The following is a 13,648-nucleotide window of genomic DNA, read 5'->3' as shown; positions in this document are numbered from 1 at the left end:
TTATATTTATTGTATGAAAATTGTTTGGTTAGAAATTATTTCTCTTTTATTTATAATTTTTCTTTTTATTTATAATTATTGTAATATTATTATACTATTGTATAGTATAATATAGTATTATAATAATTAGTATTACAATATTATATTTATTGTATAAAAATTGTTTGGGTTAGAAATTATTTTTCTCTTATTTACAATCATCTTTTTTATTTTTCTTTTCTTATATTTATTATATAAAAATTGTTTGGGTTAGAAATCATTTTTCTTTTATTTTTCTCTTCTTATATTTATTGTATAAAAATTGTTTGGGTTAGAAATTATTCTTCTCTTTTATTTTTCGTTAGGTGATTATTCGAACTTCCTTATTACTCAGATATGAATTGAATTTGAATTTGAATTTTCCTTTGTGCCGATGTTGTATTTCCAGATTTTCCTTTTTACTTAAATATCTTGTTACACGACTCTTTTATCGTTTGAACGTTTCATTACTCGAATTGTCCGTCATTTACGTTTTCGTTCCGTTGAAATTTTAACGCGACATTTTGTTCTCCAAATTCTCCTCTATCCAGATGGATCTGCTCTTTGAATTTTCCCCCATTTGGAAGCTCCACCATTCGAATTTTCCGCCATTCAGATATCCTCCATTCAGAAATAAACGCTATTGGAACGAAGCGAAAGGGGTCCTAAAGCTCCAAAGAGTATTAAAAGTGCTACGAAATACGAGGAAATGTGCCCATACGCTATAAAAATGTCCTTCGTGCAATTTTATTATACTATCGTATAATATCGTATAATCCACGTTGCGCGTAATTTTTATTTCAATTTTTACACTGTTTTGCTGTCACATCGTAGGAAAATTGCGACGAAGAAGGGAAAAGGGAGGGGGAGAAATAAAATGAAAGGGAACAAAGGATGAAGGCGTTTGTTGGAAAAAGTAATCGGGCTGTTTGATAATTTGTTAGAGTGCAATCGTTGGATAGAAACGATTTCTTCGATCAGCTGATGAAGCGTGTCTTTTGTAGGAAAATCGCGACCCAGGGAAATAGGGAAATCGATGGGAGAGTTACTTATAAAAGTGGAGTGATGGATTGACACGCTCTTTCTGTTCCGTATTCGTGCGCGTTTCCTTCGCGATTGTTCCTCTTGATGAAAATATCGGAGTGGGATATTGAAAGGCCGTGGGAATAGATGGGAAATGATGGCGTACTTAAGCGATGGAAGTTAAAAGTTTAGTCGGGTTCGCGAATTTATACGATTTCATAAAATTCAGGCATACCGATTTCCTCCGCTGTTCCACTGTGCTTCGAGTGCCCTTCCCGGCAAGGATATAAAGCGAATTGCAAATTGGAGTGGCTGTAAGGTCGAAGTAGAGTCGAAATACTGGCAATTCTTTATGCCACGAGGGTTATAATATATGCACACTAGTTGTGATATATGTACATACGTGTATTAAACTTGTAAAGCTCGGGGTGCTTTAAGTGGATAATTAATATTCCAAACTTGACATTCTCACTTTTTACTTTACAATAATTCCGTTTCGTGCAACCGGTTGGAATAAATTTTAAATATTCGTAGAGGGGGAAATCTCTTTGTGCCTCTATTTAATTGATATTTTTTATATTTCTGTAATATCTTTTATATATCTTTTATATTTCTATATTAAATATATTAAATTATATTTCTATTCCCTATATTAAATGTCTCTTATATTTCTGTAATTTACTTATCTTATTATTATTACCATTATTATTATTATTATTATTACTTATCTTTTAGAAATTAATTTAATTTCACATTCTCACCTATCAGGAAGAATATCCCAATCGTCCAAACGAATTATCTGCCAAAAATTATCTGCCTTCTACCCATTCAAATACATCAAAAGATTATGAGTTTCCAATATTCGTAACTTCAGAGTCAATAATAAAATTCAAGTTTCTATTGAATCAAATTAATCTTCAATTCAATATTTATACCTAATCAAAAAGAATACATCAATTATCCAAGCATTTCCTAAACAAATCATCCACCTTCTACCTATCTAAATACATGTTAAAATCAAACCAAACCAGAAATCCCAAATCCTAAGATCTCTATGTTAACACACTTTGAAATACCTCCATTCCCAATCATTATAAATATATGGATATTCAATTGTGACATCCAATCAGAAGAAATATCTCAATCGTCCAGACACTCCATAAACAACCCCCAAATAACTCAATAAATAGTTTACCTTCTACCCATTTCAGTATAATAAAAAATCCTAAACCCCCAATATTAGTAACTTCAGACCTGATCATAAAATTCACGTCTCTGTTTAATCAAATTAATCTAATTTAATATTTACACCTAATCAAAAAGAACTTCAATTATCCAAAGCATTTCCCAAACAATCACTAAACAAATAATCCACCTTCTAACTATACAAATACACCCTAAATTCTAAGATCTCTATATTAATATACCTTGAGACACCTCCATTCCCAACCAATATATTGATATCTGCTTATTACATCCAATCAGAAAGAGTATCTCAATCGTCCAGACACTCCACGAATAACCCCCATAAATAGTAAATAACCTAATAAATAGTTTACCTTCTACCCATTCGAATGCACCTAAAAACCAAACTCCAAGATGCCCATATGACCAACCACAAGTACCACCATACCCATTCACTCGATACACCAATTTATCGTCCATCCCAATCGTCTAAGAGTCGTCTAAAAAATCCCAGTCACTGCTTGCAGCATCTGGTTCGAGAACAAACTTACCAGATGAAAGAAGCAGACGTCTGACGATCAGGCAAAGTGGCAGAAGCGAGGCAATTTGATCGATTGCCGCGATCCCGTGGGTCCTCGAGGCTCCTTCCTTGTTCCAGTAAGATGCATTCGTCGACTTGGGTCCGCGAGACGTCGGGGAACGGGTCGGATAAGTGCAGCGAATCATTAGGCGATCCCGTGAAATTTCTCCTGGAGAGTATTGTTATCTCGGGTCTGCTGGTCGATTCGTCGTTATCGCGGCGCCTTGACAGACGGCGAGCAGCCGATAAATCCGAAACGGACGTCATATCGACCCCTGCCGGAACCAATCGCGATTCCCGTGGCTCTGATCGTCTTAACGTTCCTGAATCCTAGCTGTCGTGACCCTTCATCGGGTTCCATTCGGTCCAAACGTTGCGATCGGAACTGTTTGCGAATCCCAGGATGAATAGTCTCGAGACTTTGGTGTGGGTCGCGGGAGGTCGCGAGAGGGTTGAATCGGGTCATCCAAGTGATCGTATCGCAGTCTATGTCGTTCCGAGTGGGTACTGTTGTTTTACGACACAGGCATAACACACGTATTGCTTCCAAAGAGTATATACAATCGTGGAAATGAAGCATTTTAAACAGCAATGTAGTATACAGTAAGAAGGAAATCTGAAGATTGTATGATTAAAATTAGAAAATAGTTCAACGATATATATCTAGGGATTTTGGGTAGGCAACGGAATAAGCAGTGATGTAAATATAAAAATGATATATTCTAAACTAAAACTAAGTGCTAATAACTCTCAAAAGCTGACTGCCACTCGCTATTTCTCAAGAAGCTGTTTTCTCTGTTATCACTGTATCCCACATGTACAGTATTTATAATATATTTATTATCAACGAGTGGAATTAGGAAACTGATATATTCTAAACTAAAACTAAGTGCTAATAACTCTCAAAAACTGACTGCCACTCGCTATTTCTCAAGAAACTATGGGACTGACTCTAAAACACTCTCAAAAGAGAGAAAAGGAAAGAAAGAAAAATATTTCAGCACTGTTTTCTCTGTTGTCATTGTATCCCACATGTACAGTATTTATAATATATTTATTATCAACGAGTGGAATTAGGAAATCACAAAAATATTAATCGAAAAGCAACTCTATAAATAAATAAAAAGAAAGAGAAATTATTAATATATAATTAAATATAGGTACAAAAGTATAAATATAGACACAATAATTATCCATATAAATTTTTTAATTAATAAGAAATAGTCACAAAGAAATAAGTATAGGCACAATGAACATTTTTATTCCTTTTAAATTATTCATTTATTAATAAATCCATGGGAACATAAATATATAGACATATATGTATTCATATAATCAATAATACACAATTAAATAATAATAATTTAATGTATAAAATAAAAAATTTATTATATAATTATTAAGTATTAATAATTTTAATTAAAAATGAAGGTAGTAATTTTCATTTTTATAAAATAAAAAAAAATGAAAATTACTACTTTTATAACTGTTAATATATTAGGAAAATTTATTTATATTTAATAATTTTATTAAATATACAGTTCATTCATTTTTAGTCGCTCACGACAGCCTTAGACGATTTCCCACTTAACTCACTAGCGCCACCGTGGCACGTAACTCCAATAGACGTACTACAGATACTCTGCACATACATATTCGAATTATGTTTTAATTCTATCGACTTTCTTGCTACTATATGTGCACTATTTCGTTTTAAACGCTTCACTCTGACATATATATCCCTCCATGTACGAGAAGCAAGCTCAAAATGGAGGAAAAGCGAGACCAATCACCGATTCCAAATCAAACGTGAAGGACCAAATGCCAAGGAATCACAAAGTACCCAATTTCCCAGTTAAATCGAACGGATTTCGCCATTAGCGTGTATCGGGGCTGCAATGACTAGCGAAATCACTGGCAATTATTAGAATCGTTGCAGCTAGCAACCGCCTAGCCACGGAATAGAGAAATACCTACGGCACATTCATCGTTGGTTTGACGTTCAATCGCGACGGGCCATTTGTACGTATTTACGGTGCAATTCAGCGACTTAGTTAATTGGCTACGCAGATCGCGGCCTAGATGCGTTTGCGGCGACGACCCGATTCCCTTAGGAGCAATTAGACGCCGCTTGGATGTGACTGAAACCGCACGGGAGCCAGCGCGGATCGATCGGCCAAGAGATACGGCCCGATCGATTTTCTTCCGACAATGGATCATTGACAGTCGCGAATGTCGCAATTTGTCATGTTTTCGTGCCTCCGCGAAACTATCATCGATCTTTTGTCAACCTTCTATTGCTTCATAGTAGAGGTACAGAGGTAGGGCTGGGGATAGTGGTATTATTGACAGTCTGCAGAGGTTTGCCGAGTCTTTGTGGTAGCCAGGATCTATTTATCATTTCTATAGGTTGCATCCTAAATCCGGGAATGGCGAAGTATCTTTGGGAGTCAGTTTGTAGAGGTTCTTCCCGTCTTTATGGAGGTTAGACTCTATTTTGCGTCTCTTCTAGGCTTTGTAGTTTAATATTCGCTAGACCTGGTCTGAATTTATTCCCAATCTTTTCTATAATTTATATTCCAGTTATAGGAATATAGGTAGTCGGTTTGTAGAGGTTTATACTATTCTTGTTAGCACTTTGATCATTGCTACGTTGGTTATATATGACCGGCCACGGTGGTTATTGGTGACCGGAGAGCTTGAACTATTTACAATTGTAAAAATTGAATGAAAATTGACACTTAGTGCATTTTGAATATAACCACGAATTAGAAAGTACTTTGAAGTAGAAAGTGCCCCATTGAACAATTAAAAATTTTTATTACAAAATCAATCAAGGAAATAAAACAAAGCGGTGCACTGTGTTAAATGATTTTAAGCATACATGTGGCTTGTTAATGCAAACTGGACAGTAGGTGGTTACCTTTTTGGTCAGATTTAGAAATTTTTGGTCCCAACAATTTGTCGTACTTAATTTATAACACTTTCTGTAAAATTTTCGTGCCAGGTACACTCGTTCTTTTTTCCCCCTGGCGTCCTGGGCGAAACATGTGATTTCAACGTGGTATTCAAAGGGTTAGGCCCTATTTAGGGGCTTTTCTATGCTTTGTAGCTTAATATTCGTCAGAATTGGTCTGAATTTATTCCCAATCTTTTCTATAATTTATATTTAGGAAATATAGAAGTCGGTTTGTAGAGGTTCATATTATCTTTGTGCTGGCTAGACCCTATTTTAGGGCTTCTCTATGCTTTGTAGATTTATATTCGTCAGAATTGGTCTGAAACTATTCGTAATCTTTTCTATCATTTATATTCCAGTTATGGAAATATAGAGGTCAGTTTGCATAGGTTCGTAGTATCTTCGTGCTGATTAAACCCTATTTTAGGGCTCCTCTGCGCTGTGCAGTTTAATATTCGTCTGACCTAGTCTGAACTTATACCAAATCTTTTCTATAATTTATTAATTCCACTCGTGGGAATATAGAAGTATCTTTGGGAGTCGCATGGTACAGGTTTGTTGGTCACACCCTATTTTGGGTCTCTTCCATGCTTCGTAATTTCATTTCTGTCGCAGTAGGTTCGTTCAATTTGTCTTTCTATTTTGTACTTCAGCAGTGAAACTTAAAAGTATTATTGGAAACCAAATTCAGGAGGATCAAAGCAAAAATCAGTGCTCCCTATTCTGCCAACAGATTCAAAGAAGCTTAGCAACAGAGGTATGCATTATCGCGATGACTCTGCAAAAATCGAAGATTCATGAGGATTTTCTGGTGTTTAGATGTGCTAATTTGCCACGTCTTCGTGCTTTCCTGTTTCTAATCTTTTGCAAGCTTTGTATTCCGACAGAGGAAGCATGTCATCTGACAATAGGTCTATTGTTCTGGGTTAATTTGCAAAGATACACAGGGACCCCTGACAAATCGTCACGTCTCTCTGTTGGTCAGAGGCTACTGTTTCATCCTCATCCAGGTGTCTCATATGCTATCCATTTGTCTTCAAAATTCCCAATTTTAGTCGATCATCCTATTTCTAATACAGGTACACTAGTATAACGTGTCCTATGCAAGTAATTCGTTGTTTATTTGTTCATTTCGACGGATTTCGACGGTTCTAATCCCAATGCCTTTGCGTTCAGATATTTTCATCGTGCAATCTACGCGTCGTGAAATCCCAGGTTCCTGGACCATGATATCTGAGATTTTAAAGCAAATCCGGATGTTGCCGGAAAGGAAGGGAAAATGGCTGAAAATTCGAAGGTGTCTTCGTCGACTGCCGGTCAGCATGCAAATCCACCGCGTTCGGATTCTACAGTTTATCCATATTAATGCTCCTAATTAAGCCGTAGATGGGTTCGCTCATACTTCACGCGTTTCTTAGCTCCCCGTGGCGTTGATGAACTTGCGCGAATACCGTTTTGCGAACGTTGAAGATGGATTTGGGCAAAGTGCTCTTTTATGCAAGTTTCTTTGACTACGTTGAACGATCAATGATTAAGTCATTCTCCTCGTTATGGAAAGATATATTTTAATTAAAGAGGCGTAGAGGGACGTTAATGGAAACAAAGGAGAATCGAAGAGCGTGTATCGAGTTGGTGATTAAGAAGGTTTTAATGAGTGCATTGTTCAGATTACGAAAGTTTAGACTGGTGCAAAATGGTTACAGAGGGTTCGATAGTGTCTTTTGTATTAGGAAGGAAAATATTGGAATTTTCTTGAAAAGGAAATATTGAAATTTTGGGAAATATTGGAAGTTTCCTGAAAAATATTGGAATTTTCTTGGAAAGGAAATATTGGAATTTTCCTGAAAAATATTGGAATTTTCTTCGGAAGTATTGGAATTTTCTTGGAAAATATCAAAATTTTCTTGGAAAGCATTGTAATTTTCCTGGAAAACATTGGAATTTTCCCAGAAAATAATAGGAAGATGTGGTTAAATTGTAAAATTATGCTTAAATTATGTTTAAATACCGATTGATGCTAAAATGAAATTGTAGTGTAATTTGGAGATGTAGTTTCGACTTTGGAGTTTATTTTTTATAAAAATTTAAATATTAACAGTTTATACAACAAAATAAAATAAAAAGGAACATTGTTGTGTAAATATAAATTAAAAGAAACATAATTAGTTACACTATCATTATTGATTTCTGAAAATGACGATAAATTCCATCGTATAAATCTCTTCTAATTTTATTTCGAATTTTTAGATGTAAAAAAGAAAATGGACGAGGACCAATTTAAAATCCTATTTAACTTTTCTCATTTCACTAGTTTAATAAATAAAATTAAAAAGAAAAATAAATAAAATAGCAATCGATTTAAAACAAAATGTAGTTTCACATTAACATCTTTTCTGCTAAAAAATTACAATAAATAAATAGAATAAAAATATGGTTCCATATTAACATACCTCTTACACAAAACTTGCAATAAATAAATTAATTAAAAATCACCACAGAAAAGTGGTCTCATATTAACATCTCCTTCACTGAAAACTGACAATAAATAAATAGAATAAAAATATGATTCCGTGTCAATACATTTCCGTATTCTCACACAAAAATTGCAGTAAATAAATAAATTAAAAATCACGACTTGGAAAATGGTCCCATATTAACATCTCTATTATAAAATTAAAAATAAATGAATAGAATAAAAATATGGTTCCATATTAACACACCTCTTACACAAAACTTGCAATAAATAAATAAATTAAAAATCACCATAAGAAAAGTGGTCCCATATTAACATCTTCTCTATCAAAAATTGCAATAAATAAATAGAATAAAAATATGATTCCGTATTAATACATTTCCTTATTCTCACACAAAAATTGCAATAAATAAATAAATAAATAAAGAAATAAATGAATAAAAAATCGCCATAAGAAAAGTGATCCCATATTGACATCTCCATAACAAAAACTCGCAGTGAATAAATAAACTAAAAATAATCTAGAAATAATAACGATTCCGTATTATTACCTCTGATGCACAAAAATTGCAACGCGTTAAAAATTCATGCTTCCAAAGCCGAGGCTGGAGCTTCGAAAAAATTGGTCAGCGACGAGATCGCGATGGGAAAAGCGGTATTCTCCGTGGAAAACAACGATCTTCGTTAACAGCGGAATATCGCGATTGTTGGTCGCGTCTCGCTTGCTTCCGATTCGTTCGCGCGGCTTCATTACGCCTCGTAATTGCTCCGCTAATTAATTACACCAACTTCGTAGTCCGTACAGAATTTCCGTCTGTCGGATCGCATGCGAGCTCACCCGAATGTCAATACATAATACGCGTGTTTGCGCACTCGCGAGCGCTCGCGGGTTTCACAAAGCGATTAATGCCATTCGTCTTCATCGGACCTGCGGAATTCTCTATGTTTTAATTAATAATTTTCCGCGCTTCGTTTCTTCCCAAGCTTGTTGTGTCAAGTGACCGTGTCACGCTCAAATTTTGGCTTCCGAATGAATTTTGAAATCGTTTATTATTAATTATTTCCATATTATCTATCCCCTTTTAAAGAACTAATTTTTTTAATTAACGTGATTGAAATTTTTCAAGCTATTTTATTGATAGTCAAAGTAGTATCTTGTAATGTGTTGTTTTTGGCAGTAATTCGAAAATTATTAATTTTGGTATGAACTTTTAGTAGTATTTTATTTTTAATTTTATATTTATTGCCAGTAATTCGAAAATTATTAATTTTGATTTGAATTTTTAGTATTATTTTATCTTTAATTTTATATTTATTGGCAGTAATTCGAAAATTATTAATTTTCCTTTGAATTTTTAGTAGCATTTTATTTTTTGTTTTATAAATTGAATAGATATAACTGGATTAATATTTAATAGAATATTGTCACTTTGGTTTTCTGGGTGGTAGTTGATTTCGTTCTCAAATATGCAGTTTCTAAATAAATTTCGAGTATTGATTTGTTATTATTTTATTTGTTATTAATTTTCCTGACGATTTTTGTTTTTAACAACAAATATATTGCTTCAGTATACAGGTAGTCAATTTTGTGTACATCAGATAACCTGAATCTAATTTAATTTGGTCAATCAATTAAATTACCATCGATCTTATGGCTCGATCTTAAATTTTGTAATTTAAAACGTGATTAGAATTTTTTAACTCATTTCGAATCACAATTGTCCACGAATTATTTGGTCCCGATTTTCTGCGGAGCTTTTTGTCCCTATTTCGAATTATTTTGTCCCTTATATCGTTTAAGTAACGTCGATTTGATATATATCAAATTAATTTAATATCTTGCCTAAAAATTAATGAAATTCCGAAATATCTGGTAGCTGATAAAAATCTGTGTCGAATATTTTTTTTTAAATTCATTTAAGGTGACAAAAAGCCCGTAATAATAATAATAGTAATAATAATAATAACAATAATAGTAATACTACTTCTACTACTACTACTACTACTAATAATAATAAAAGGACATAGTATTATCTATTCATTATTTATTATTTATTAATTAAAGGTATGGTATATTTATCACAATCAACAATTAACAAATCACCAATTGCAGCAATTATTAACCGGGACAAGCCAATTTTATCCGGCCGAAAATAAGCCACGAAATCGATCTCAGCTGTCTCACCTCATCCCTTTTTTCTCTTTCTGTTTCAGTTTTTTCTCCCCGGCGGAAGGATAGAAGAAAACGAATCGTCCCGTTGATTCCCGGTAAGTCGCTTTTTCCCCTAGTAATTTCCCCCAGAAATTGGAACGCCGCTTTCGAAACCTCGGCTGCTGGACTCGCCCGTTAATCGGGAATATTTTACGCGGCCGTAAGAATCGTTTATTTCACCGTTTAGTCGTCAATAACTGTGGACCGTCCATCTTGCGACGCACTGCGCGCCGGATTAAAGCGCGTTTCACCCCGTGTCGAGATAGATCGTCCCTGGACCCCCCTCGATCCGTTGCACGTCGTGCAATCACGGCCTTTTTCTCTTCCATCGTCTTCCATTCGCTGCTTTCCACTCGTAACGGTATTCCAAAGTGGCGAGAGGAGAGCAGAGATTTTTGGAGACGTCCAAAAGGTGAACGCGAAGGGGTGGATTTGTCATTCGCGTACATCCTGTGCGAAATATTGAATAATTAACGATATTAGGTGGGAGAGAATATATTTTTTCGAAGACTGGATCTTTTAGATGGTCTTTTGATAAATTGGGAACAATAATTTTGGTCAAAGGGTGGGGTTCCTGTTACCAATTTTTGTAGAATATATCTTTAGTACAGTGTTGGAAATGGGAAAATGATTTTGGTGCAAGGGGTGGGTATTTTATTTGGTTTTTTGAAACACAATTTTGGGTTGAGAAAAATAATTTTGTATCTAATTGTATATATATTTATCTTGATATTTGTAGAAATATATTTCTGACATAATATTGGGAAAAATAGAATAATTTTATTATTAGGGGTGGATATTTTATTTGTCTTTTCTTTGAAGCACAGCGTTGGGTTGAGAAAAATAATTTCGTCTCAAATTGTATATATATTTAGTTTCATGTTTGTAGAAATATATTTTTGATATAGCATTAGAGAAAGTAGAATAATTTTGTTGTTAGGGGTGGGTATTTTATTCGGTTTTTTGAAGCCCAATATTGATTTCAGAAAAATAATTTTGTCTCAAATTGTATATATATTTATTTTGATGTTTGTAGAAATATATTTTTGATATAATATTGGGGAAAGTAGAATAATTTTGTTGTTAGGGGTGGGTATTTTATTCAGTTTCTTGAAGCCCAATGTTGGTTTGAGAAAAATAATTTTGTCTCACATTGTATATATATTTATCTTGATATTTTTAGAAATATATTTCTGACATAATATTGGGAAAAATAGAATAATTTTATTATTAGGGGTGGATATTTTATTTGTCTTTTCTTTGAAGCACATTGTTGGGTTGAGAAAAATAATTTTGTCTCAAATTGTATATATATTTTTGATATAGTATTGAGAAAAGTAGAATAATTTTGTTATTAGGGGTGAGTATTTTATTTATTTTTTCTTTGGATCACAGTGTTGGGTTGATAAAAATAATTTTGCCTCAGGTTGTACATTTTTGGCTTGATGTTCGTACAAAATATTTTTGATTTGTTTTCGTAGAAAGGAGAATAATTTTGTTTTAAGAGTGAATTCATTTCTCTTTTATTTTTCCTTAATGCAGAGTTGAAACTTGTATTAACCCGAGGAGGGATGGAATTTCTACTCGATTCTCGTGGAAAAATTTCCACGCAAAGAGGAGGAATTTCTATTTGCATTTTGCATAAAAGGTTGTAATATAGTATCAGATTGAAAATAGTTATGGCGTCATAAAGAGTAGAATTTCAACTTCCTTTTTTCGTGCAAAAGGTTCTAAAATAATATCAGGTTGGAAATAGTAATTTTATCAGAAAGGATTGAATATCAGTTTGCATTTTTAAAAATATAATTCTGTAAAATAATATCGGCTGGAAAAAATAATTCTGTTATAAATCATGCTTTTTCCATATGCTCATTGCGTGTAATACTAGACGGAGGAACGTGATATTGTTGTTAAAAATCAATTAGATATAAAAGATTTTACCAAAAAATGATATGGAACAATTTTATTATTAGAAGTGAATTTAATTAAAAGATTTATTTTTTTGATAAAAAATAACTAAACAATAAGAAATTAATCCTGATCCATCTCATCCAATAATAATTGTTAATATATTAGATCTAATAAACGTGAAAAATAAATTTTCGAACAGATGCGATTCCTTTTTATTATGATAGGTAAATTCCGTGTAGAAAATAATTTCTTCGATGTTTCATTTCACAGAATGTGACAAAAATAAAACCAGGTAGAATTCTACTGTAAAGGGTAAATTGACCGTGAATGATATATTTTCTATTTGCTCTGCAGCTAGAATATTCGAAGATAGTGGTAGACGAAGGAAAATGGGTTTACTATATACGGTAAATTGAATGTAACGTGTAGGTTTCGCTCAGGTAATTTTATTTTCTATGTAGAATATTGCAAGAAAATAATACAAAGTGGGGAAAAATGGTTTTACTATATGGGGTAAATTGTGTACAAAAATTGAATTACTTCATACCTATTTTTTTTTTTACAAATATTTGGAAAGAATTGCTTTCCTCTCCCTTTTTCTTTTATTCCTTTTTTAAAGAATATTTCTAGTTTATTATAATTTTCAATATTTTATATTGCTACAGAAAAATATACAATGTGCATTGTATGTATATATTGTATATTTTTCTGTAACTATATAAAATTTATTCGCACAGAGACATGTCTCTCACCCTAGCATCTATCTCCTGATCTCCCCAATTCTTCAGCGAAATTGTCATGAGGTCTCATGGTTAATAGTTACATACCTGGATAGTCGACACATCTGCCAAACATTATTATCCAATATAAACCTAGGTGACCAGAAGACTGAGACGTCTAACTCAGACTATGTGACACTTATCTAACCTCCATACTCCACCGAAATCGTTATTATTGCTTCTAAGTCTCGTCATAGATCTCTCATCTATCCCCAACACTGTTCCCAACCCAACTTTCGAATATCACCAGAAATATTCGCACAGAGACACGTCTCTCACCCTAGCGTCTAACTCTTGCTCTCTCCAATTCCTCAGCGAAATTCACACCTGGTCTCATGGTTTATATTACATACCTGGATAGTCGACAGATCTGTCAAACACATCCCAATCTACTCCAAGCATCCGCTATTACGTATCCAATATAAACCTAGGTGACCAGAAGACTGAGATGCCTAGTTCAGACTATGCGACACTTATCTGATCTTCATACTCTGTGGAAATCGTTATT

At 33.5% G+C, this 13,648-nt stretch overlaps 1 long non-coding RNA gene across 1 annotated transcript in view; it reads left to right on the top strand.

Moving 5' to 3' along the window:
* LOC108550341 (uncharacterized) overlaps nucleotides 1-10,507 on the top strand; it is a 78,670-nt gene extending 68,163 nt beyond the window's left edge. The window contains exon 3 of the long non-coding RNA XR_001890412.1: nucleotides 10,453-10,507. This is a non-coding gene — a long non-coding RNA (uncharacterized LOC108550341). The remainder of the gene's footprint in view (nucleotides 1-10,452) is intronic.
* Nucleotides 10,508-13,648: the final 3,141 nt, after the last annotated feature.

The sequence above is a fragment of the Eufriesea mexicana genome, unplaced genomic scaffold (genome assembly GCF_001483705.2).
Source record: "Eufriesea mexicana isolate 0111107269 unplaced genomic scaffold, ASM148370v2 scaffold2646, whole genome shotgun sequence".
NCBI lineage: Eukaryota > Metazoa > Arthropoda > Insecta > Hymenoptera > Apidae > Eufriesea > Eufriesea mexicana.
Note: the sequence above shows the minus strand (reverse complement) of the source record. Positions and strands in the feature narration are given on the sequence as shown.